This window comes from Cetorhinus maximus, chromosome 9 (genome assembly GCF_964194155.1).
Source record: "Cetorhinus maximus chromosome 9, sCetMax3.hap1.1, whole genome shotgun sequence".
NCBI classification, from domain to species: domain Eukaryota; kingdom Metazoa; phylum Chordata; class Chondrichthyes; order Lamniformes; family Cetorhinidae; genus Cetorhinus; species Cetorhinus maximus.
The window spans coordinates 86999365-87004734 of record NC_135887.1 but is presented as its reverse complement, the minus strand read 5'-3'; the positions used below and the strand labels follow the sequence as shown (position 1 = coordinate 87004734).

At 41.2% G+C, this 5370-nt stretch overlaps 1 protein-coding gene across 1 annotated transcript in view; it reads left to right on the top strand.

Annotated features, from left to right (window-relative positions):
* The window catches only part of LOC144684798 (lysosomal membrane ascorbate-dependent ferrireductase CYB561A3-like), a 198751-nt gene that overhangs the window by 155434 nt on the left and 37947 nt on the right, over nt 1-5370 (top strand). The gene's annotated exons all lie outside the window — the stretch shown is intronic.

The window sequence follows — 5370 nt, the reverse complement described above, 5'->3', positions numbered from 1 at the left end:
GCCGCACGTTGTCCCACTAAAACAGCGGCAGCGGCGGCCGCTCCTCATTCCCGCTAAAACAGCAACACCTGCTGGACTGAAGAGGGAGCGGCCGCTCTTCGTTCCCGCCAGAAGAGCGACATCTGTCGGATTGGAGGAGCAGGAGCGGCCGCTCTTCGTTCCCGCTAAAAGAGCGACATCTGTCGGATTAGAGGAGCAGCAGCAGTCGAGGCTCGTTTCCGCTAAAATGGCGACACCTGACTGACTAGAGGAGCTGCGGCAGCCGCATTTGGTGCTCTCCAAACCAGCGACCTCTGCCCCCGCTAAGAGGAGCAGGTTTGCCTGAACATTGGGTCACCAGAAACCGAATAAAATCTTCAGAAAGCAAAGATTAAGGAGCAGCAGCCACATACGAGACGCACGAACTATAAAAGATCTTTCATGTGTCTCTTTTCCCCCCTACCCACCGTCCTTTGCTTCCTTACCGAATCCATTGACTTAAAAACATCATGTGATCAAAATTTGCACATTTGTGAAGTTAAATTTCTTCTGCTGTACCAGCGGAGCTCTATTAAGTGAGAAAAAGGCCTGGAACTGCAAACGAGTCCCAACCTAATTTGAGAAAATTGAATAATTTGCAAAGAAGCCGTGAAATGATTATTTTTCAGGAAAATTGTCATGTTTGTTATCAACTGCTTATTTATAATTCATGGAGAAAATTTAAATCTTAAGCATTAAGGGAAACGCTGAGATCCGCGGTTTGTTAGCATTCAAATCATTAAGACAATGGTTATCTTGGTTAAAATTTTAACTTTCAATTTCTACATGCTGTAAAATTATTTAAAATTAATCGTTTAAGCGTTTGTCTGACTCCTCTACAATCCCTCCAGCATTTATCAAGAACAAGGGGAACCTTTGTGTACATACTAAAGTAAAATAGCGTAGATGCTTGAAATCTGGAATAAAAACAGATAAGGCTGGGTAAGCAGCATCTGTGGAGAGAAACAGAGTTAACGCTTCAGATCTGAAGTACGTAAATATATTTGCATATCATACTGTGTAGGATTCTTAATTTACATTTTTGGACATATAATTGGTTTATTGAAAGACCATGGCGACATGTGCTGAATTGTGATAACAATACAAATAAAACAAGTAATCATAATTTGGAGCATTGTTATAGACAAAAATAAAGTATAAAAGAATGAAATGTTCACAATTCTGAATATTTTCAATGTACAAATAATAATACATTGTAAAATGCAGGTCTCTTTAATTTACAGAATACTCTGCATTTTGCATTTAAGTCCTTAGATCATATGTTGTCAAGTTGAGTTCATTAAATTCTCAATCATTTGCATACTTTGAGTTTTATGACGTTGGGAATTGGGCTGTCTCATAGTCTATTCATATTATGTCTTATTTGCAGAATGGTGTCTTTTCTCCTTAATTCCATTGCATATTTACTTTCATCATTCGTGTGGTATTGATGAAAGAAGGGGGTGACATGGTGATATTGTCATTGGACTGGTATTCCAGAGACCCAGGGTAATGCTCTGGGGACCTGGCTTCACATCCCATCATGGCAGATGGTGAAATTTGAATTCTATAAAAATCTGGAATTAAAAGTCTAATGATGACCACAAAACCATTGTCAATTGTCGTAAAAACCCATCTGGTTCACTAATGTCTTTTAGGGAAGGAAATCTACCATCCTTACTTGGTCTGACCTACATGTGACTCCAGACCCTCAGCAATGTGGTTGACTCTGAAATGGCCTAGCAAGCCACCCAGTTCAAGGACAATTCGGGATGGCCAATAAATGCTAGCCTAGCCAGCGATGCCCACATCCCATGAACAAATATATTAAAAAGATGGCATTACATTAATGGAGAGAGAGGATGTTCCAGAACATCCTAAGGACAGAATCTTTCTGACTAGAGGTAAGGAATGAAAAAGGTGCAATAATATTGATCGTTTTACTATATAGAGCACCACCTATTGGAAGGGATGTAAAGAAACAAGCTTGCAAAGAAATTGCAGAGAGGTGCAAGAATTAGAGAGTAATTATAATGGGGGACTTCAATTATCCAAATCTAGACTGGGATAGGAATACTGCAAAGGGACGGAGTTCCTGGAACACGTTAATGGTAATTATTTCAGTATGTTTTCGGTCCCAACAAGAGGGCAGGCACTGTTGGACCTTGTTCTGGGCAACGAGTTGTCCAAGCAGATCAAATATCAGTGGGAGAGCATTTAGGGGACAGTGACCACTGCATCATAAGGTTTAGGTTTCCATGAAAAAGGACAATGAACAATCCAGAGCAGGGATAATTAATTGGGGGAAAGCCAACTTCGATGGGATGAGAATGCATCTGAGTCGAGTGAGTTGGAATCAAATGTTGGCAGAAAAGACAGTGGCTGAACAATGGGCCACCTGCAAAGAAACAGTATTGCAGGCAATGTCAAGGTATATTCCCTTGAAGGGGAAAGGTAGGGCAAACAAATCCAAAGTGCCCTGGATGACGAGAGTGGTAGAGGTGAAGATTAAAAGGAAAAAGTGCGTGTATAACAGATGTCAGGTAGAAAATACAATGGAGAATCAGGCTGAATACAAAAAGACCAGAGGGGAAGTGAAAAAACTAATAAGAAAAGCAAGGAGAGAACATGAAAAGAAACTGGTAGCTAACATAAAAGGGAATCCCAAGGTCTTCTATAAGCATATAAATAATAAAAGGGTGGTTAAAAAAAAGAGTAGGGCCGATTAGGGCTAAAAAATGGGGACTTGCACATGGAAACAGGAGAAATAGCAGAGGTTTAAACGAGTACTTTGCATCTGTCTTTACAAGAAAAGAGGATGCTACCCAGGCCGAGGTAAGAGTGGAAATAACTGGTATACTAGAAGAATTTACAATTGAGAAGGTGTGGTGTTAGAAAGATTATCTTTACTTAAAATAGATAGGGTACCAGGACCAGATGAGATGCATCCAAGGGTGTTGAAGGAAGCAGCAGTGGAAATTGCACTATTGATAATCTTCCAGTCTTCCTTAGGCACAGGGGTGGTGCCAGAGGACTGGAGAATTGTGAATGTTACACCCTTGTTCAAATAGGGGTGCAAGGATAAAGCCGGCAGCTATAGACCAGTCAGTTTGACTTCAGTGGTAGGGAAACTTCTGGAAATTATAGTTCGGGACAAAATCAATAGTCACTTAGACAAATGCAGGATAATTAAGGAAAGCCAGTATGGATTCATGAAGGGAAAATCACGTTTAACCAACTTGCTGGAGTTTTTGAGGTGGTAACAGAGAAGGTTGATAAGCGCAATACTGTTCATGTGGTGTATATGGATTTTCAAAAGGCATTTGATAGAGTGCCACAACAGACTTGAGCAAAATTCTAGAATAAAAGGGAAAGTAGGCACTTGGATAAGAAATTGGCTGAGTGACAGGAAACAGTATTGATAAATGGTTGTTTCTCAGATTGGTGGAAGGTCTATAGTGGATTTCTCCAGGGGTCAGTTCTGAGACCCGATATATATTAATGACCTTGATTGGTGTTATTATGATGATTAAAAATATGATGATATTAAGATTGGAAATGTTGTCAACAGTGATGAGGATAGCCTTGAACTTCAAAAAGAACATAGAAATGTTGGTAAATTGGGCAGACAAGGTTCAATGCAGAGAAGTAGGGGGTGATTCATTTTGGCAGGAAGAATATGGAGAGACAGTATAAAATAAAAGGGGAAACTCTGAAGGAGGCGCAAGAACAGAGGGACCTCGGTGTACGTTTAAATAAATGATTGAATATGGCAGGGCATGCTGAGAGAGCAGTTAAAATAGGGGCACTGAGTACAAGAGTAAGGAGGTCATGTTGAATTTGTGGTATAAGACACTAGTTAGGCCTCATCTGGAGTACTGCGTCCAGTTCTGGGTGCCAAACATGAGGAAAGATGTGAAGACATTGGAGAGAGTACAGAGGGGATTCACAAGAATGATTCCAGGGATAAAGAACTGTAGCTATGAGGATAGATTGGAGAGGTTGGGACTGTTTTCCTTGGAGAAAAGAAGGCTGAGTGGAGACTTCACAGAGGTATTCAAGATTCTGAGGGGTGTGGACAGAGGTAAATAGTGAGAAACTGTTCCTACTCAAGAGAGCCTCAAGAACTAGAGGGCACAGATCCAAAATAATTGGCAAAAGCAGTGAAAGTGATGTGAGGAAATTGTTTTCACCCAGAGGATAGTTGGAGTCGGTAACGAACCTCCTGAGAGGGTGGTGGAGGCAGATTTAATCGAGGTATTCAAAAGGGAAAGGCAAAATACTGCAGATGCTGGAAATCTGAAACAAAAACAAAAAATGCTGGAAAAACTCAGCAGGTCTGACAGCATCTGTGGAGAGGAAGATGGAGTTAACATTTCGAGTCCGTATGACTCTTATTCAGAGCTAAAGAGAAGTAAAAATGTGGTGAAATTTGTACTGTTTAAGCAGGTGAAGCTGGATGGAAGACCAGCAATAGGTGGAGGCAAAGGAGAGATTGCCAAAGATGTCATAAACAAAAGGTCAAAGGGGTGTTAATGGTGGTGGTACTGGCTAAAGAAAGCAGAATGTGATAATAGCCAGACAAGGGTAAGCACTCTGGAAAGAACAACATGAACAAGTAACAGATGGCCCGAGTGGGGGTGGGGGAGGGGGAGGGGACAGTGGTGGGGAAAAAAGATTGAAAATAGGCTAAAAGGTGGGGAAAAAAAGATTGAAAATAGGCTAACAGGTGGGGAATAAAACAATTGAATAAAAATATATTTTTAAAAAGTAGAAAAAAATAAAAATTTAAAAATACATATTAAAAAATAAAAATGGATATTGAAAAAAAGGGGATAATAAAGGGGTGAGGATGGAGGAGAGAATTCATGGTCTGAAATTGTTGAACTCAATGTTAAGTCGAGAAGGCTGTAAAGCGCCTAATCAGAAGATGAGGTGCTGTTCCTCCAGTTTGCATTGAGCTTCACTGGAACATCGCAGCAGGCCAAGGACAGACATGTGGGCATGAGAGCAGGATGGTGTGTTGAAATGGCAAGCAGGAAGGTCTGGGTCATGCTTGCTGACAGACCGAAGGTGTTCCGCAAAGCGGTCACCCAGTCTGCATTTGGTCTCTCCACATTGGAGACCACATTGGGAGCAGCAAATGCAGTAGACCAAATTGAGGGAAGCGCTGCTTCACTTGAAAGGAGTGTTTGGGCCCTTGGACAGTGAGGAGGGAGGAGGTAAAGGGGCAGATGTTGCACCTTCTGCGATTGCATAGGAATCCAACTCAAAAGGGAGTTGGATTGCTATCTGAAAAGAGAATGTGGAAAATTATGTGGATACGGCAGTGAGTAGGACTAGGTAGAATGC